The sequence below is a fragment of the Heterodontus francisci genome, unplaced genomic scaffold (assembly GCF_036365525.1).
Source record: "Heterodontus francisci isolate sHetFra1 unplaced genomic scaffold, sHetFra1.hap1 HAP1_SCAFFOLD_51_2, whole genome shotgun sequence".
Classification (NCBI taxonomy): domain Eukaryota; kingdom Metazoa; phylum Chordata; class Chondrichthyes; order Heterodontiformes; family Heterodontidae; genus Heterodontus; species Heterodontus francisci.
Window position 1 is genome coordinate 1414636 of NW_027141369.1, and position 21192 is coordinate 1435827.

Genomic DNA, 21192 nt, shown 5'->3' on the forward strand with positions numbered 1-21192 from the left:
ACAGCACAACCCTTGTCTGCAGGTTTGATGACCATGTCGGGGTTAGACTTGAGAGAACGGAGTGCCTCAAGTTCAGAGGGGGACAGGTGAGAGTGAGTGAGGGGGGCAGAGAGATTGAGATGACAAATGTCTCGCCAACAGTTTTCAATGAAGAGATCAAGAGTGGGTAAGTGGCCAGGGGGAGGGGTCCAGGTAGAGGGAGAATGCTGGAGGTGGGTGAATGGGTCTGCTGGTCGGGAGGAGGCCTCCTGGTCAAAGAAGTGAGCCTGGAGGCGGATAAATATTTTCTGGATACAGCCCGAGGGGATTTCCAGGGATCCAGTCCCTCACTTCACCTTGGTGGGGGTGCCTTACACAGTGGTCTTCCCCAGTGAGCCTTTGCAGCGGCTGCCCCAAGCTGTAGTGCGTCCCTCAGCACGTAGTCTTGGACCTTGGAATGTGCCAGTCTGCAATATTAGGTCGTGGACAACTCTTTGCGCTGGAAGACCAGCAAGTTTCGGGCAGACCAAAGGGCGTCTTTCACCGAATTGATAGTCCTTCAGCAGCAGTTGATGTTTATCTCAGTGTGCATTCCTGAGAACAGCCTGCAGAGCACAGACTCCTGTGTTACACAGCTGCTTGGGATGAACCGCGATAAAAACCACTGCATCTTTTTCTATACCTGCTTTGCAAAGGCAGACAGGGCAGTCCTCTCTCCTCTATCTTGTTTGTTTGCTGTATTGAACCCTTTGCCGAGTCTATTAGGAAGGATGCAAGCATAAGGGGGTGTTACAATCCGAGGCAGTGGAGTCACTCAGGTTAAAACTTCCCTGTACCTGGATGACGTCGCCGTCTTTTGCTCGGATCCGCTGTCCGTTCGCAGACTGATCAGCATCTGCGACCAGTTCGAACTCGCCTCGGGAGCCAAAGTTAACCACGGCAAGTGCGATTCCATGTTCTTTGGGAACTGGGCTGACCGATCCTTTGTCTCCTTCACTGTCAGATCAGACTACCTGAAGGTGCTGGGGATATGGTTCGGAAGGGCCGGGGCGTGCATCAAAACCTGGAAGTAGCGAGTAGCCAGGATACACCATAAGCTGAGCATGTGGGAGCAGCGATCTCTCTCCATTGTGGGTAAGAACCTGGTCATCAGGTGTGAGGCGCTCACATTGCTGTACGTGGTGCAGGTCTGGCCCATACGCCACTCCTGCGCTGTGGCGATCACCCGAGCCATTTTCCGCTTCATATGGGGTTCCAAAATGGACCAGGTCTGGAGGGACACGATGTTCAAACCCCCGGATAAGGGCGGGAAAATGTACCCAACGTCGCCCTCATCTTGATGACTACCTTCGTGTGCGGCTGCATCAAGCTGTGCGTAGATCCCCAGCACACAATCTCCAAGTGTCACTACGTGCTGAGGTTCTATCTGTCCCCAGCGTTGTGAAGGGTGGGCCTGGTCACATTGCCGCGGAATGCTCCATCCAGTTGGACCGTGCCGTACCACCTATCCTTCGTGGGAAAGTTTCTGTGGAAAAACATCTTTGACCACCAATCCTTCAGGTAGTGGTCTGCACGGAATGTCCTCAAGGCCCTTCAGGAAAAGGAGATGGTGGATCCAGTCGGATGGTTCCCCGAGCAAACTGCCAAAGTCATTTGGTGGAATGCCTCATCACCAGAACTTTCACACAAGGACCAAGATGAAACTTGGCTGGTGGTGAGAAGAGCCCTCCCCATCAGATCCTTCCTGCACGCCCGAAGTCTCACCCCCTCCGCACAATGCCCTCAAGGTGGCTGTGGTGGGGAAGAGACAGTTGCCCACCTCTTTCTCTGAATTGCCTCCAATGCAAGTATATCCCTCCTTAAATAAGGAGACCAAAACTGTACACAGTACTCCAGGTGTGGTTTCACCAACACCCTGTACATTTGTAGCAAGACGTCTCTCCTTTTATACTCCATTCCCCTTTGTCATAAAGGGTAACATTCCATTTGCCTTCCTAATTATTTGCTCTACCTGCATGCTAACTTTTTGTGATTCATGTACGAAGACACCCAGATCCTTCTATACCGCAGCATTCGGTAGTCTCTCGCAATTTAAATAATATTTAATTTATCTGTTCTTACTACCAAAGTGAATAACCTCACATTTTCCCACATTATACTCCAGCTTCCAAATGTTTGCCTGGATCTGAGAGGCCCTGGCGGAATCTAAACTGAGCATCGATGAGCAGATTATTGCTAAATGCGTGGTGATTGATAGCACTGTTAATGACATCTTCCATCACTTTGCTGATGATTGATAGTAGACTGATGGGGCGGTAATTGGTCAGATTGGATTTGTCCTGCTTTTTTTTTTATGGACAGGACACACCTGGGAAATTTTCCACATTGTCGAGTAGCTGTTTGTGATGTAGCTCAAAAAAAAATTATCTTAATAAATTATCGGCTGTAAGCACGTTTGTCATCGGGTTGAATAATTTCTGTGTGAGGAATGTTCCAGCATCATAAACCAGGGGAACGTGCTGACTGAGCTGTGTCTTCATCTCTTCTGGTCAGTCGGACAGTTCACCCTTCATTCTGCTCTGATTCACTTTCCCAAAGCGGATCTACAGATTCTCACATCTGGAGACTGGGTTTTCTTGGTAGGTTCCTTTTGATTTTTCTTGCTCCTGAATGATAATATATGCCAATCTTGGATCAACCTTGCGTTGTGTCCCAGTCTTGGTTAAGAGCGACACATAACGGCACCAACACTCTGAAACAAACAACACAGTCACACTTTCCTTCAGTGAGATTAATGTTGAGGCGGTTTCCATGTCGAATGCAATTGTGAACAAATTTCTCACGAAGAAATTGTGGGTGATTTGAGTATTTGCACTGAATTTCTGTGCAAGAAGGGACAGTTTCAAACAACCATTCTGAAATCACTTCCTTCACAAAGACAAAGACTGTGCTGTCTTAACGTGTCACTCAACTTCACAAACAAATTTGAACTCGAAATTCAGGAGAAGACAGAGTGGTGAATGATTGATGGTGTAATATTTGGATGAGAAAAGATACTTAACATACAAAATCCAACATTTGAGCTAGCGTGTAAGATTGATCTTTCCATGGAGATGTTCACTGGAACACTGGAACAGGCCCAAGACAGAAATGTTGACATGAGAGCAGGGGGGACTGTTGAAACGGCAAGGAAACAGAAGCTCGGGGTCATGCTTTCGGACTGAGCAGAGGTGTTCGACATAATCTGCGTTTGGTCTCCCCAAAATGGAGGAGACTGCAATGTGAGCAGCGAATACAGTACACTAAATTGAAAGAAGTACAAGTAAATCGCTGCTTCACCTGAAAGGAGTGTTTGGGCTTTAAATAATGAGCAGAGAGGAGGGAAAAGGGCAGGTATTATATCTCCTGCGATTGCATGAGAAGGTGCCTTGGGAAGGGGACGCGGTGTCAGGGATAATGGAGGAGCGGACCAAGGTGTCGTGGAGGGAACGATCCCTTCGGAATGCTGACAGGGGAGGGGAAGATGAGGTAGGTGGTGGCATCACGCTGGAGGTGGTGGAAATGGTGGAAGATGATCCTTTGGATGTGGAGGCAGGTGGGGTGGAAAGTGAGGACAAGGGGAACCCTGTCGCAGTTCTGGGAGGGATGGGAAGGGGGAAGGCAGAGGTTGAGGGTCCTGTCAACTACACTGGGATGGGGGCAAGGGGGGGGGGGTTGAAATCTGGTGATGTTGTTGAATTTAATTTCAAACACTCCTTGAACTCTCTGCCGATGAAGACTGAAAAAGGGAAAAACAACCACACAACAAGGGTCTCAAATCCAAGACCCTGAGATTAAAAGTCTCATACTCTAACAAATGAGCTAACAAGGCCTGAGACAGTACTTCTACTCTGATACAGTAAATCCACTTCCAGAAGCCCCAAAGTGTGAGAAATTCCTCTCACTCATCAATAATAAAACTGAAATCTTTTTACCTTCCAAATGCTGCCTTCTATTTTGTCAGTATTTATTTCTCTCTCCTTTTTATTTAGTTCATGCATTTCTTCAGAATTTTTTTTCCATTTATATCTGAGGGAAGAAATGAACAGATCTGGCAGCTCAAAACTGGGCATCCATGAGGCACTGTGGGCCATCAGCAGCAGCAGAATTGTATTTAAACACAATATGTTACCTCCTGGCCTGGCATATCCCTCACTCTACCATTACCATCAAGCCAAGGGAGCAATAGTGGTTCAATGAAGTGTGCAGGAGGGCATGTCAGGAACAGCACCAAGCAGACCTAAAAATGAGGTGTCAACCTGGTGAAGCGACAACACAGAATTACTTGCATGTCATACAGCGGAAGCAGCATGCAATAGAGAGAGCTAAGCAATCTCACAATTAACAGATCAGATCAAAGCTCTGCAGTCCTGCCACATCCAGTCCTGAATGGTGGTGGATAATTAAACAATTAACAGGAGTCACAGAGAGTCATAGAGTCACACAGCATAGAACCAGGCCCTTCGGCCCACCGCGTCCATGCCGACCATAATGCCGATCTATACTAATCCGACCTGCCTGCATTAATTCCATATCCCTCCATGCCTTGCTCATTCAAGTACCTGTGCAGATGCCTCTTAAATGTGACTACTGTTCCTACCTCCACCAGGCAGCTCATTCCAGATACCCACTATTCTTTCTGTGAAAAATTTACCCCTTTGACCCCCTTTAAACCTCCTCCCTCTTAGCTTAAATCTATGCCCTCTAGTTTTAGTCACCCCTACCATGGGAAACAGACTCTGGCTATCTACACTATCTATGCCTCTCATAAAGTGTGACGTAGGAGTGAAGAACGAGTGGCCAAGAGGAGGGAAGTGGCACGGCCTAGAGCTAATGGCTGGAGTGGGGTTTGGGGGGCTGGGAGCGAGTGGCAGGAGAGCTGGGTGACGCGAGTGGGGAACAATCATCCAGGGGAGCAGCGAGGTGGAGAGCGAGCAGTTGAGGAGAAGAAGCGTCAAGGCCGAGGGCGGAGAGCTCCAACCTCAAAGTCTTCCATTCAGCCGCTTCCTTCAGCTGAGTGAGAGGCTGGATACCCGATGACGCTTTAGCGTGAATGTGCGAAGTTGGACCATGGGCGGATATGCGATGATGTTGGTGCTGAGCCATGACATCATCCTGTGCATGTGCCACTTAACCCTGGCAAGATGTAGCTGTGCCTATGCGCAGCTTGGCGCTCTCCGATGATGTCAGAGGGCCGCTCCGTTGACAGGAATCACATTGTGTCAGCAGTGCCCACAACCCATGAAAGAATAAAAAAGAGATTTACCACAATGGTAGCAGGGTGAGGGATTTCAGTTATGTGGAGAGATTGGAGAAGCTGGGGTTGTTCTCCTTGCAGCAGAGAAAATTCAGAAGAGATTTGACACATTTGTTCAAAATCATGAAGGTTTTCAATACTTTAAATAAGGAGAAACTGTTTCCAGTGGTAAAAGGGTCAGTAAGCAGAGGACACAGATATCAGGTGATTGGCAAAAGAACCAGAGGTGACACGAAGAACCATTTTTTACACAGTAATGTGTTGTGATAAAGAAAGAAAAGACTTGCATTTATATAGCACCTTTCCTGACCACTGGACATATCAAAGGACTTTGGAGACAATGAAATACTTTTGAAGTGTAATCACTGTTGTTATGTCAGATATGCAGCAGCTCATACCCACAAACAGCAATGTGATAATGACCAACTGATCTGATTGAGGGACAAATATTGATCACAACACCAGGGAGAATTGCTCTTCACTTGTTTGAAATTGCAGCATGGGATCTTTTACATTCACCCAAACATGCAGACCAGGTCTTGGTTTAACATCACACCTGAAAGGCAGCACCTTCAACACCCTCAGTGCTGTACTGGAGTGTCAGCTGTGAAATCTGAACCCAGAAGCTTGTGATTTCGAGGTGAGTGTGACCAACTGAGCCACAGCTTTTACCTGAGTCTCAATCCTTCGACCAACAGTTTCTCTCGATCAGGTCTGTCACAGCCCCTCATGATTGTGAACACCTCTATCAAATCTCCTCTCTAAGGAGAACAACCCCAGCTTCTCCAATCTATCCACATAACTGAAATGCTAACCACACGTTGCAGAAAGGAATTTTTCCTCATGTTCCTTCTGGTTTTGTGAGTCACTTTAAATCTGTAACCTTCGGTTATTGACCGTTCAGCAGTTAGAAACAGTTCCTCAGTATTTACTCCACCTCAAACCTTCAAGGAAGCTCTGTAAAGTAACTGAAAATCAAGTTGTCAGAAGTGGGATTTAAACACATGCCTCCAGTGAAAGCTGCAACCTGAACAGAGAAGCTGAAACCGCTCAGTCACCTCAACTGTTCAGACCTTTTTGACCTCGTCATCACTTCTGTACTTTGAAAGGTTCACTCAGTTCAGGAACTTGTTCAATGTGACTGTAATGCTCAGTGATTGGGATATTAACTCCCCCTGGTTTTCCTGAGCTTGTTCTCGGTGTATGGGGATGTTTGTCCTGGACCGTGGAATCTTGCATCCCTGTAATGGACATTAACCCACTGATTGAATCTGTATTCACTGCTTTCCGCTGGTGCTGGGTAATTGCAGAGTGTGGGGCTGGAATGGTGCTGCTTGTCCGGGCCTCACTCACTCTGGGAAAGAGTGAATAATTGATGCGTCTGTTTCTGTATCTGAAATGTGACTTCGATCTGCTGTTATTAACCGAGGCAGCGCTGCAGAAGGATACGTTAATAATCTCTCACTAATCAACTGCAAACAGTCAGAATGTGTAACTTTGAGCTGTGCTTTCTGCACCGTCAGGGCTGGAAAATGGAGGGAGGGAGAGACAGTGTCAGTATCTGAGTGGAGACAGCACTGTACAGAGAAAGAGCCAATATACCGGGGCTGAGACACAGTGCATCTTTTCACATTTAATCACAATAATATCCACAGTCAGGAACTGAAAATGATGAAAAACCGAATAGCAAGAGCAAAAATAAGAAAACTAAGCAATTATAGATTAGCTGATGAGCTTTCACAGTGTTACCTGGCAGTCTACTGTTTTATATTCAATGCTCTCTCCACTGTGGCCAGGGAATGATTTCTTCTCAAGGGCTGAATATTAACAAAACTTCTTGGAATTTAAAATCTTTCAAAATTAATTCCATGGAGCTAATGGGGAAAAGTCAAATAACTGCATCAATTAATGGGGAGCTGGTTGGTGATGACGTGGATGTGTCTGCAGTGTGCAGGACCAGACTGTTTCTATAGATTCACAATGAATGTTCCACCCTTTATTTGTAACAGTAAAACTGATCGTGGACAATGGCTATTCTGGTTGCAGCAACCTGAAGATTTAACTCATTAACACCCTACTTTAGGGGAATCGAGAAAGCACAACACCCAGCTCTGTCAGTTAGCGTGCTTGTTTGTTAACCCACAATTTGTTGGTTCAAGCACTTAAAAGAATGAGGCTTTATTAACTTAAACTCTTCCACATCTGCTGTATTACTCTTGCTGTTGATTCTTCAAAGATAAGTTTAATCAAGACTTTCTTTGTGAAATCCATGCTGACTGTCCTTTATTATATTTTCATTTTCATATGGATTTTCTACTTTTGGGGATTACAGGATATTGTCTTTATTTATTGATTTTATTTTTATTTATTGCATTTATTGCCCATCCTTAATTCCCTCGAGAAGGTGGTGGTGAGCTGCCTTCTTCAACCACTGCAGTCGATGTGGTGCTGTTAGGAAGGGAGTTCCAGGATTTTGACCCAGCCACAGTGAAGGAACGGTGATATAGTTCCAATTCCAGGATGGTGTGTGGCTCAGAGGGGAACTTGCAGGTGGTGGTGTTCCCATGCATCTGCTGCCCTTGTCCTTCTAGGTGATAGAAGTCACAGGTTTGGAAGGTGCTGTGTAAGGAGGCTTGCTGCGTTGCTGCAGTGCATCTTGTGGATGGTACGCACTGCTACCACTATGCGTTGGTGATGGAGAGAGTGAATATAGTGAATGAGGCGCCAATCAAGTGGGCTGCTTTGTCCTGGATGACGTTGAGCTTCTTAAGTGTTGTTGGAGCTGCACCTATCCAGGCAATGGAGAGTATTGCATCACACTCCTGACTTGTGCCTTGTAGATAGGGGACAGGATTTGTAGAGTCAGGAGGTGAGTTACCTGCCGCAGGATTCCTAGTGTCTGACCTGCTCTTGAAGCCATGATATTTATTTGGCTACTGCAGTTCAGTTTCTGGTCAATGGTAACCCCCAGGATGTTGATAGTGGGGGATTCAGCAATCGTAATGCTGTTGAATGTCAAGGGGAGAGGGTTAGATTCTCTCTTGTTTCAGAAGGTCATTGCCTGGGACTTGCGTGACTCGAATGTGAAATATCCTTATTGTAGGGTATTGTATTGTACTGTACAGTGACTACACTTGGAAAGTCCTTCATTGGGTGTAAAAGGCTTTACAAAGTCCTGTGGTCATGAAATGCATGTGTTGCATTTTCCATTGTTATCAGTGTCATTTTGATCAAAAGATAGGATTCATGAGCACAAGGTTTAAATCAATGTTGATTCAAATAATGTAAAAGCATCTATATTCTTACACTATACTTAATAATCACCATCTTCCTTTGTTACAGAATACAATGTTTTTGACCCTGAAATTGATTCCACAATCTCAGTCCCTCAGACAATTTCAGCCCAGTTCTGATGAAAGATCACAGATCTGAAACGTTAACTCTGTTTCTCTCTCCACAGATGCTGTCAGACCTGCTGAGTATTTCCAGCATTTTCAAGAGTATCGATTAAATGAATAGGAAACTTGTTTCAGATCAGATTGGGAGACAGTGTGAAACCACTCCATTGTACTCATGTCTGAGATTCTGAGGACAGTTGGCTGTTAGTGGAAGACATCATTAATTAAATGTACCTAGCAACAGCTCAGACCAATTATTATTTTACAAGGTGGTGTGATGGCCATCCAGGGGTTAAAAGTAGGGATCTTGTAAGGTTTCAGTGTGCAGGAACATGAGAAGATCTCAGGGGTAAAGGCTCAGATCATCGACCAAGTCTCCACCTGATGAGGGATCTAGGCTCGACAAAGAGGACCGTGACACTCTGAGACCAAGCTCGACCAGTCCACACACCTGCTAGAGCTGTAAAGTTATATTCCCCAAGTTTGTTAAAGATAATTTTACTTCCAATTATTAAGTACTATTTTACTCTCAATAAAAGTTCTGGACTTATTAATCAAGTATCCTGTTGCTTTAATTGGTTAAAGTCATGCCCAAAGAGATTGTCCACAATAGACTTTCCAGAACTGAAAGATAAGTCTGCAAGGATTACTAATTTTACAGCGCTGTTTAAAAAGAGAGATAAACCCAGGAACTACAGACCAGTTAGTATAATGTCAGTGGTGGGGAAACTTTTAGAGACAATTATCCAGGAGAAAATTAACTGGCACTTGGTAGAACATGGGCGAATAAATGACAGCCATTACAGATTGGTTAACAGAAGATTGTGTATGAATTAATTAATGAATTAATTTCTTTGATGAAGTTTCACAGAGAGTTGACCAGGGTGGTGAGGTTGATGGTGTGTGTCTGCACTTCAAAATTGTGTTTGAAAAAGTACCATAAAATAGACTTGTTAACAAAATTTGAGCAGATGGGATTCAAGAGGCAGTGGCAGCATGGATATAAAATTGGCTGAGAGACGGAAAGCATAAAGTAGGGTGAATGCTTGTTTTTCAGAATGGAGGGACTAATACAGTAATGTCACTGTTGTTGCAGTGTGTGCACTGTCTGACCCTGAGCTGTCCTCGGGAGGGGGCTGTTTGTGATGTTCCTGTGGGGTGTATTATCATCAGGGTATCTCTCTGAGCTGTCACAGGGATGGGACAGTGTGTGATATCCTTGTGCATGTCATGCAGGCCCACTGGCGTGTGGTTCCATCCTGATGCCAAGAAACAGAGCCCCATCTATGGGCAAAAAGTCTCACTTCCCTGTGGGTGTCTTGAGAGAGAAGAAGGCTGAGGGAGTAAACCTGGACAGTAAATCCGGAGTGGAGTCCCGTCGGCGGTTACCTGTTACTTATCAGGTAGTTTTCCAGCAACTCCTCCAGCAGAGCTGGTCCCAAATAGTACTGTTTTTTTCATTTCCTTTGGACAATATTAGCAATGCTGAGAGGGGTTCCTGATGCTCAGTGTCTCCATACTATTTGCCCAGGCCTGTGCCCTGGAGAGGACACTCCAGCTTCATGGTTAAACATTAGCAAAACATGGGAAGAAACAGTTACCGATTATAAGCTCTCACTCAATTGGTGTAGAGTATGAGCACCAGGGGTTACTTTTGACAGTGGGAGAGATCATCGCGTCTCAATGGATAACTACCACCTACTCCAAGCTGTGCAGCCCCCAGTCAGTTAGGTGCTGTCCTGCCACGACCTACTTGCTTCAATGGGTGCTTGCAGCTTCGAGAGATATCTCTCAACTGGCAGATTGATAATCTATGCACCAGGCAAGACAAACGCAACAAAGAAGACACCAGTGCTTTGCATCACAAGCTGGAATGTAAGGACCATGTGTCCTGGCCTTACTGACAAACTTCTGCAGGTTGATAGCACACACAAGACAGCTGTGATTGACAAGGAACTCACAAGGCTCAATGTGGACATTGCTGTGCTGCAAGAAACTAGACTCATTCAAAGTGGATCCCTCAAAGAGAAACACTACTGAAATGGAGTCAGTTACTGCAACTAAGAAGAGAGCCCTCATGAGCTACAAACAAGTCCCCAGCAAACAAACTCTAGATGCTCTCAGAGCTGCCAGAAACAAGTCTCTGCAGACTGCTCGGCACTGCACCAATCAATACTGGTTAAAACTCTGCAACAGCATACAATCTGCCACTGAATCTGGGGGATGCTAGAGGGACATATGAAGGAATTCAACACACCAAGGTTCCTTAGACAGCACCGTCCATACCCGCAACCTCTACCAACCAGAAGGACAGGGCAGCAAATTCATGGGAACACCACCACCTGCAAGTTCCCCTCCAAGCCACACACTACGTGACTTGGAACTATATCGCCTTTCCTTCACTGTTGCTGGGTCAAAATCCTGGAACTCCCTTCCTAACAGCACTGTGGGTGTACCAACCTCACATGGACTGCAGCGGTTCAAGAAGGCAGCTCACCACCACCTTCTCATGGGAAATGAGGGATGGGCAATAAATGCTGGCTTAGCCAGTGATGACCACATCACATGAATGAATAAAAAAAAAATTATGAAAGCAACGGGCCCAGCAGTAACTAAATCAGCACCTTTGAAGACAAAGACAGGGACAATCATCACTAAACCTAACAAGCAGATGGAAAGGTGAGTGGAGCATTACCTTGAACTCTACATAACGGAGAACATTGTCATTGAAGTAGCTCTCAGCGCCATTCCAGACTTCCCTGTCATGGAGGAGCTGGACAGCGACACCACCATGGAGCTCAACAACGCCATTGACCATCTTGCCAGTGGTAAAACCCCGGGAAATGATGTTATTCCACCTGGAATCATCAAAAGTGGAAAAGCAGCTCTGCTGCAGCATCTCCATGAACTTCTGTGTCTCTGTTGGAAGGGGAGATCTGCGCCTCTAAACATGCGTGATGCAAACATTTTCACCTTGTGCAACAATAAAGGCGATCGCAGTGACTGCAGCAATTACCGAGGCATCTCCTTGCTAAGTATTGTGGGGAAGGTCTTTGCTCACATTGCTCTGACCAGATTGCAGACCCTGACATCACATCTATCCTGAGTCTCAGTGCAGCTTCAGAGATGGTAGATCGACAGTCGACATGATTTTCGCACTTCGGCAGTTACAGGAGAAGTACTGTGAACAGTACAGACCACTCTACATTGTCTTTATAGACATCACCAAGGCCTTCGATCTTGTTAGCAGAGACAGACTCTTCAAACTGCTGTGTAAACTAGGCTGCCCTCCTGAACTCTTGGGCGTCATCTCTTCTTTCCACGAGAACATGCACAGTTCCGTCAGTTACAATGGAGCAACATCAGACACTTTCACGATCAGCAGTGGGGTAAAACAGGGCTGTGTCCTGGTGCAAACTCTCTTCGGAACGTTGGAGGAGGCAGTTTCACCTGTCGAGCCTGCTCTGTCATTCAATTACATCCTTGCTGATCATCTCCCTCAACACCACTTTCCCGCGCTCTCCCCACATCCCTTGATGTCATGAGTATCAAGATTTCTATCAATTTCTGTCTTGAACATGCTCAATGATTGAACTTTCACAAACCCCTGAGGTAGAGAATTCCAAAGATTCACCACCCTCTGAGTGAAGAAATTCCACCCTATCTCAGTTTTAAATGGCCTTTTAAAAGAAACTTTAAGGAATACAATCCCAGTTTCCTCATAAGACAATCCCACCATCCCAGGGATTAGTCTGGTGACCCTCCGTTGCACTCCCTCTGTGGCATGTATATCCTTCCTTAGATAAGGAAACCAAAACTGTACACAATACTCCAGCACGATCTCACCAAGGCTCTATCCAATTGCCGCAAGACATCTTTATTCCTGTACTCATGCCCCCTCGTGTTAAGGCCAACATACCATTTGCCTTCCTAATTGATTGCTGCACCTGCATGCGAGATTTTAGTGTCTCATGAACAAGGACACCCAGGTCCCTTTGGACATCAACACTTCCCAACCTCTCACCATTTAAGAAATATTCTGTCTTTCTGTTTATTCTACCAAAGTGGATAACTTCACACTTATTCACATTATATTCCATCTGTCATTTCATTCACTTATCCTGTCCAAGTCCCCTGGAAGCCTCCTTGTACCCTCCTCACAGCTCACATCCTTTACAATTGTCATATCCTTCTCCATGCTGCTATTTTAAACTTTCTGTGACTCAGATGGGGGTGTTCACCTGCATACCAGAGCTGATGACAAGCTGTTCATCTTGGCAAGACTGCGCACCAAGACCAAAATGAGTCAGTTCTTGGTCTGTGAGTTGCTGTTTGCTGATGACGCTGTGCTGACATCCCATAATGAAGTTCATTAACAGCAGCTTGTATATCGGTTCTCCCTGGCCTGCAAGGAGTTTGGACTGCCGATCAGCATCAGGAAGATCAAAGTTATGGGCCAGGACGTAGAGACTCCACCTTCCATCAACATCGACAGCCTCACTTTGGAGGCTGTCAACAGCTTCACATACCTTGTATCAACAATCACCAGCAATCTGTCCCTTGAAACTGAAATCAGCACCAGGATTGTCAATGCTGCAGCTGTCATGTCAAAGTTGAGAAGACGAGTGTGAACCGACAGCAAACTGATCGAAAATACAAAGCTCCACATGTACCAGGCTTGTGTTCTCAGCACCCTCCTTTATAGTAGAGAAGCATCAACAACTTATGCAAGCCAAGAAAAGCAGCTGAACAGCTTCCACCTCCGCTGTCTCAGATGGATATTGGGCATCTCCTGGCAGGACAGAGTGCCGAATGCAGAAGTACACCAGCGTGCAGGGATCTGCAGCATGTTTGCCCTCTTGAGTCAGAGGTGACTCTGTTGACTGGGTCATGTGTGCTGAATGGATGACGGTTGCTTTGCCAAAGACATGCTCTTTGGTGAGCTTGCTATCAGCACGAGACCAACAGGTCACCCACGTCTGTGATACAAGGACATCTGCAAAGCGAGATCTCAAGCCGACTGGGATTGGAGTCGATGCATGGGAAGTCCTTCCTGCTGACTGGAATTCCTGGAGAAAGGCATTCAGGAAGACCATGGGAAAAGCAGAGGACAAAAGAAATGACCAGATGGTGGGAAAGAGAGCTCAGAGGAAGGAAAAATTATCAGTCGACCTCGGGCCAATGATATTCATCTGTACCAGCTGCGGAAGGGATTGTCACTCACGAGTCGTCCTCTACAGCCACAACAAACGATGTTTAATACAGAAGTAACGTACACCCCGGGTGTAGCCCATAGTCTTCCGAGACGGACGGTTGCCTATTATAATTACAACCACAGCTACAACTACAAGAGCGAGTCAGAGGCTGGGAACTCTGCCGTGACGAACTCAGCTCTTGACTCGCCAAAGTCTGCCCAATATCTGCATGGTCTTCCTCTGATTTCAATTGCTCACACATTCGCAATCTGGCTCTGTAGCTTAGTTGGTTAAAGCATCTGTCTAGTAAACAGGAGATCCTGGGTTCAACTCCCAGCAAAGCCTTATTTCACAGTAGAAACATGCTTGAAAAGTTTCATTATAAACCTTGACACCTGTGTCTTGTGAACTTTAATTCAAAATACATGATGAATTTCAATTGCACACAAAAATAGCCTTTGTGAAGGATATGAGTTTGGAATGGCTAATCCTCCTTGGACAGAATTACAGTGCTAATACATCAAAGGTAACTTCTTTGCCATAAATTTGTTCACAGTCACATTCAACCTGGAAAACAGCTTGATATTAATCTCACTGAAGGAGAGTGTTTGTGTCATTATGTGTTGCTTTTAACCGAGACTGGGACATGACGCAAGTGGGAGGGTTTATCTGAGGTTTGGAATATTTGTCAGTCAGGAACAAGAAAAATCAAAGGAACCAAATAAGAAAACCTATGTCTCATGTGGTTACCGAGAAACGGTGAGAAGATATTAAACTTTGTTGTATTTAATACAACTGTGTGAACTTTGATCTTTGCGGCCTTTTATAAGCAATATTTGAAGGGTCTCAGTAAAAATGTTCAGTGTTGATGAGAGTGGGGTCTGGGTGAGCAGCTGCTTCATGTGACAGGGTCAGGACTGGATGCAGGAAGTTCTCTGACAGTCTCTCTCTGATGGGTTGAGTTGATTTTCAACTGGCAGCTGTTGCTGTTTTGATAATTCAAGTTCCCTCCACCGATTTTTTTTGGACAGACAGTGCAGTATGAGGATGTAAAGGGCTAATGCTGAAGACAGTGGGATTAACCCCTCCCACAATCAGAGTGATGATGTAACAGTCACATGAGATGAGGTTTGGGAGAAGAGAGCAGCACCAAGGATGCTAGTTTCGGAGGCTTGATGAGTGTGTATATAGTATTGTGTAAATTAGAAAAGAGTTCTTATTTCTTTCAGCAGGAAATGCGTCCAGAAAATATCGCGAAACTCACAATTTTATTATTCAGGAGTTGGAACACAGGGATATTAACTCCAAGTGAAAGTAGTGGTTTCATTTAACAAAAGAAAAGTAGAGAATTATATTGCTCATTGATTGAAATCCCCCAGTGAGGAGACAGTTAAACAGGTGATCTGTTGGGGCATCCTTCGATCCAAGGTTTCGGCAGCATTTAATCTCCCTTTTTGGTGAAATTCTCTGTTTTTTGCATCTTTTTTTAATCCAGCTTTGATGGACCAGTGAAAAAACTGAAAAAAGTGAACAGATCCATCCTTTCTTTTCTTCCTTCTTCCCATCAGTTTCTCTTTTCTGTCCCAATTTAATCTGCTGTTTCTGCTGTTTTATCTATTCCAATCAAAATTTAACATTCCAATCAAATCTATTTGTTATTCCACAGTGTCTCTCCACGTGTTTTATTCTGTTGTATTCTCTCACAGTCTGTTTGATGATCAATGTTACATCTCACTCTCTGTTCTGGTGAAGATCAGAAGCAGTGATATCTGTTTGTAACACCCGACAAGTCGGCCTGAGGCTGTGTCTCATCGACAATGTGGAGTTAGGAACATAGGAGCAGGAGTCGGCCAATCAGCCCATCGAGCCTGCCCCACCATTCAATATGATCATGGCTGATCATCCACTTCAATGCCCTTTTCCCCACACTTTCCTCATATTCCCTTATATCATTTGTATTTAGAAATCTATCAATCTCTGCTTTAAACATTCTCAATGACTGAGCTTCCACAGCCCTCTGGGTTACAGAATTCCAAAGATTCACAACCCTCTGAGTAACAACATTTCTCCTCATCTCTGCCCTAAGTGGCTTGCCCCTTATTTTGAAATTGCGTCCCCTGGTTCTCGACTCCCCAACCAGGGGAAACATCTTAGCTGCATCTACCCTGACTGTCCTTTAAATATTTTGTAGGTTTCAATGAGATCACCTCTCATTCTTCAAAACTCTAGAGAATACAGTCCCAGTTTCCCCAATCTCTCTTCATAGGACAGTCCCACCATCCCAGGAACAAGTCTGATGAACGTTCTTTGCACTCCATCTGTGGCAATAATATCCTTCCTTAGGGGAGGGAACCAAAGCTGCACACAGTACTCCAAGTGCAGTCTAACCAGGGTTCTATACAATTGAAGCAAGAATTCACTACTCCTGTACTCAAATCCTCTTGCGAAAAAGGCTAACATACTATTAGCCTTCCTAATTTCTTGCTGCACCTGCATGTTAGCTGTCAATGACTTATTGACATGGATACCAGGTCACCCTTATACTCGATACCTCAGTTAATAAAGGAAAGGATTCCATATACCTGCTGAACCACCTTATTGACCTGTACTGCTACTTCAGGGATCTGTGGACATTCACTCCAACGTCCCTCACTTCCTCTACACCATTCAGTGTTCTCCCATTAATTGTGTATTCCTTTGCCTTTTTTGACGTCTGCTCTTGCTGTTCCCTGCTCTCCGAGTGAACTCTTGCTCCCTCTCCTGGGCTCTTTATGCTCCACTCTGCTCTCACTGTTTCCCGCTCTCTTAATGTGTCAATATTTATTTATTTTTATTTTTTTATTTAGAGATACAGCACTGAAACAGGCCCTTCGGCCCACCGAGTCTGTGCCGACCATCAACCACCCATTTATATTAATCCTATATTAATTCCATATTCCTACCACATCCCCACCAGTCCCTATATTTCCCTACCAGCTACCTGCACTCGGGGCAATTTACAATGGCCAATTTACCTATCACCTGCAAGTCTTTGGCAGTGGGAGGAAACTGGAGCACCTGGCCAAAACCCATGCGGTCACAGAGAGAACTTGCAAACTCCACCCCGAATCGAACCCGGGTCCCTGGAGCTGTGAGGTTGCAGTGCTGACCGCTGCACCACTGTGCCACACATTCTTTCTGTACCTTTCAATTCTGTAAATTTTGTCTGTTCTATTTCAGATTTTATATTTAAAATGTGACCATGGTAACAGAGTTTATTTAGATCTGATAGTGAGTTTGTTTTTGGACTGTGATTGATGTATCAACCTGTCAGCTGTACTGAATTGGAGTGAAATAGAAACAACTTCTGTCTCTCCTGCCGTTGTTTGACTGTTGGATTGAAAATGTGTCTCTTGACTTTGGGATCAGTGTCTGTCTGACTACTTCTTTTGTTTGTTCCAGTGGAACTGATGAGCTGGCAGTATCTCTGTGCTTTGGGAGTGATCCTGTACCGACTGTGTGTTGGAACGAGATCACTGCACTTTTCCTTGTGTCCAAGAATCACCACATCCATTCAGGTTCCTTCATGTATTTTCCTGCAGGAATGAAAGAACTGGTGAGGTAGAAGATACAAAAGCGATCAATGTAATCGTCCCAATAATAATCATTATGAACAATCACAAAATGAAAACCAAGAACACAAACAGTGTCAGTGTCTGACTCCACTGCAGTACTGCAGTATTCAGCTTCTGTTTACCAGGTGTTTGCAGTGGTTTTACAACAAGTTTGTGACATTCAGAAACAACACAGGTCCTGCACTGCTCAATGACTGGGACTGTCCGATGGAGCAGTGACCTTTACACAGTCACATTTCTATTTCAACATAAAACAAGCAGCCACTGTTTAAAATGTGCCTTTCACACGTCTCACCTTGTGTCTGCAATAAATGCTCTTTGTCTAACTGTCCACATCGTTATTTTGCAGCTATTTTCCCCCCACTGTTCACGATCCAACAAACAGTGAGAGACTGGAACTAAAGCAGGAAAATTCCCTCTCCATTGGGTGGTGAAATTGTCAGTGATTTTCAATAGTGATTTCTTCCCATTGTGTCTCCCTGAGCCTGTACAGACACTGTCCGAGAATGAACTCTCCCTTCCCCGTGTCCCCGGCTCACTCCATGTTCCGGGAGCAGCTCCTGCTCCACAGTGTCTGTTACAAACACTCCCCGACTCCCCCTCAACTTCCCACCACTCAATGCTAATCTCTGAGCACATCTGCGGACACGCTCCCAAAGCAGTGGCTGCTGGAAGCAGATGCTGTTTATTCCCTTCCCCCGGGCCCGGGAAGTCTCCATTAGCAGCTGATTTAAAGCATCTTCCCCTGATTGAGTGAATGGCCTCACAGACTGGGTTGGGGAAAGGCTGCGCATGCACACCACCCCTCATTGTGACGTCTCACAGGGGGCGGGGCTATGTCGCGCTTGCGCAGATCTTTGCAGCAATTCAGCATTCAAACATCAATGGGAACTTTCCCCATTTCACCCTCATCAAAGTCCCAAAGAAAGTGAAGAGGGGCTTGGACTGGAGGGAGGGAGGGGCGGGGTAGGGGGAACCTAGAACCCAGGAAGCTGCCCACTTGCACCATTTAGATGCTCAATTTGCGGTCATTCCCTGCAGGGGGTTTGTTATTATTGAGCCCCTCCTGATAAAACAATCAGATAGAAAGAGGGGAGAAAGGAGGGAGCCGGTGTGTTTGCTGGGACCTTGCAGAATTCATTTCAGCAGCAAAAGTCCCGGGTTATATTAACCCGAGTGAAACACGCTGTCAGTGAGAGGAAAACCGAACGGCCTTTTTCATCTTTTCATTGGAAACAAAGTAGAGCCGGAAGTGCGGCGAGCAGAGCGGACACACAAGCTCAATGACAGGAGAGCTCGGCCGTCCCTGAGTTTCAGCTCCCGGCTCTTACATTTCCTCATCCACACTGTCTTTACTGTGGATGTTCAGGGGTTCCTTGTCGGATCTGAGGACTGTATCCATTAAACATTCTGAGTCAGGAGATCCACACACTCTCTGTTATCAAGATTTATGGGCAGGAATGTTTCAAAACTTTGTCTATTAAATCATTGTATTATTCACAGAACTAATGAGGCAATCGGTTCATTATTCAGGCCTTGAACTTGGTTTGGGAAGACCGAAAACTGAGAGGTTCAGCACCTTTCCACTTCTGCACTAATATAACTGATTTTTTTGATGAAGAAACAGAAAAGGTTGATGAAGGGAAAGCAATGGATGTTGTCTATATGGATTTTAAGAAAGCGTTTGACAGACTACCACATAAAAGACTGGGTAACAAAACTGAGGTTACTGGAATAGGAGGGTCAGTATCTGCTTCGATTAAAAAATGGATGAAATATCAAGAAAAGCGAGTTGTGATATTTGGTTGTTTTTCAGAATGGAAGATGGTGAACAGTGATGTCCACAAGGGTCAGTGTCAGGACCACCATATATATAAATGACTTGAATATTGGAATCACAGAATCACAGAATTGTTACTGCACAGAAGGAGGCCATTTGGCCCATCGTGTCTGCACTGACTCTCCAAATGAGCAATTCACCTCATGTCACTTCCCCGTCTTCTTCCCATAATCCTGCACATTCTTCCTTTTCAGATAACAGTCCAATTCCCCTTTGAATGCTTCAATTGAACCTGCCTCCATCACATTCTCAGGCAGTTCATACTTTAACCACTCGCTGTGTGAAAAAGTTTTTCCTCATGTCGCTTTTGCTTCTTTTACCAATTACTTTAAATCTGTGCCCTTTCGTTCTCAATCCTTTCACAAGTGGGAACAGTTTCTCCCTATCCACTCTGTCCACACCCCTCATCATTTTGAATACCACTATGAAATCTCCTCTTAGCCTTCTTTTCTCCAAGGAAAACAATCCTAACTTCTCCAATCCATCTTCATAACTGAAATTCCTCATCCCTGGAACCATTCTCATGAATCTTTTCCATAATCTCTCCAATGCCTTCACATCCTTCCCAAAGTGTGGCACCCAGAACTGGACGCAATACTTCAGCTGAGGCTAGTGTCTTATACAAGTTCAACATGACCTCCTTGTTCTTGTACTCTATGCCTCTCTCACTAAAGCCGAGGATACTGTATGCTTTATTAACCACTCTCTCAACCAATGACATATAACCCCAGTCCCACTGCTCCTGCACCCCCTTTAGAATTGTACCCTTTATTCTATATTGTCACTCCATGTTCTTCCTACCAAAATGAATCAATTCACATTTCTCTGCATTGAACTTCACCTGTCATCTGTCCTCCCATTCCACCAACTTGTCTATGTCCTTTTGAAGTTCCACACTATCATCCTTCCAGTTCACAATGCTTCCAATTTTCGTATCATCCATAAATTTTGAAATTCTGCCCTGTACACCAATGTCTAGGTCATTAATATATATCAGGAAAGGCAAGGGTCCCAACACTGACTCCTGGGGAACTCCACTACAAACATTCCTCGAGCCCGAAGAACATCCATTGATCACTACTCTTTGTTTCCTGTCACTCAGCCAATTCCATGTCCATGTCACTACTGTCCCTTTTATTCCATGAGTTATAACTTTGCTCACAAGTCTGTTGTGTTGCATTGTATCAAACTCCTTTTGAAAGTCAATAAAAGCAAAATACTGCAGATGCTAGAAATCTGAAATATAAACAGAAAGTGCTGGAAATACTCAGCAGGGCTGGCTGCATCTGGAGAGAGAGAAACAGAGTTAACATTTCAGGTCAGTGACCATTCAGATGCTGTCAGACCTTTTGAAAGTCCATGTCCACCACATCAACAGCATTGCCCTCATCATCCCTCTCTGTTACCTCATCAAAAATCTCCAGCAGGACAGTTAAACATGATTTTCCCTGAAGACATCCATGCTGTCTTTCCTGAATTAACCCACATTTGTCCATGGGACTATTAATTTTGTCCCGAATTATTCTTTCGAGAAGTTTTCCCACCACCGAAATTGAACTGACTGGGGAGTGAGACGAGGTGAGTTGCTTTAGCAGAGAGCCAGCATGGGTTCGTCAGGCCGAATGGCCTCATTCTGTGCTTTAGCCATTCTCTGATTGCATGATTCTAGCAACAACTGTTGGTGGAGAGGCAGTGATGCAGGAATGGGTTGACAGAAAGGGGAAAGTCTGGGCTGGTGTGTGTTTGCAGCATTTGCAGCTTGTGTTCGGGTTTGTGAATAAAGGTGATTTGGAAGCTGTGTTCCAAATTGAAGTGTTTATTTGAAGCAAGAAGTTGATGTCAATGAATAATAAAATATGTTAAGATGAAG

The 21192-nt window shown here is 45.0% G+C and overlaps 1 non-coding gene across 1 annotated transcript; it reads left to right on the forward strand.

The window, feature by feature from the left end:
• Nucleotides 1–14139: 14139 nt before the first annotated feature.
• Nucleotides 14140–14213, forward strand: trnat-agu (transfer RNA threonine (anticodon AGU)). Its single transcript has one exon. It is a non-coding gene; the product is annotated as a tRNA-Thr (tRNA).
• Nucleotides 14214–21192: the final 6979 nt, after the last annotated feature.